Here is a 356-nt window from a genome sequence, read left to right as displayed (position 1 = left end):
CATGAAGCTAGGACGGAGTAAGGATACTTTAAACATGGAGCGAAGACGGAGTAATATACATGGAGCTAGACGGAGTAAGGATAGAACGAAATGAGATTTCAAATTTCAATCTTCGTAACAAAGAAAAACTTTTTTACTTCTTTATTTCATACAATTCAAGTGCAAGAGTTTGAGTTTGAATTAGATTTAAATTAAGAAAGAAAAGTTTAAATTCTCTAGAATGAGCCTATGTTGGCAAATATCATGATAATTTAATAGGATTAAAAGTTCAAAGAAAAGGCATTAAAGTTATTAGAAAATTACTGCAGGTTAATAAAAAAAAACAAGTTCATTGGTACCCCCCCCCCCCCCCCCCC

This window comes from Eurytemora carolleeae, unplaced genomic scaffold, assembly GCF_000591075.1.
Source record: "Eurytemora carolleeae unplaced genomic scaffold, Eaff_2.0 scaffold158, whole genome shotgun sequence".
Lineage (NCBI taxonomy): Eukaryota > Metazoa > Arthropoda > Copepoda > Calanoida > Temoridae > Eurytemora > Eurytemora carolleeae.
Note: the sequence above shows the minus strand (reverse complement) of the source record.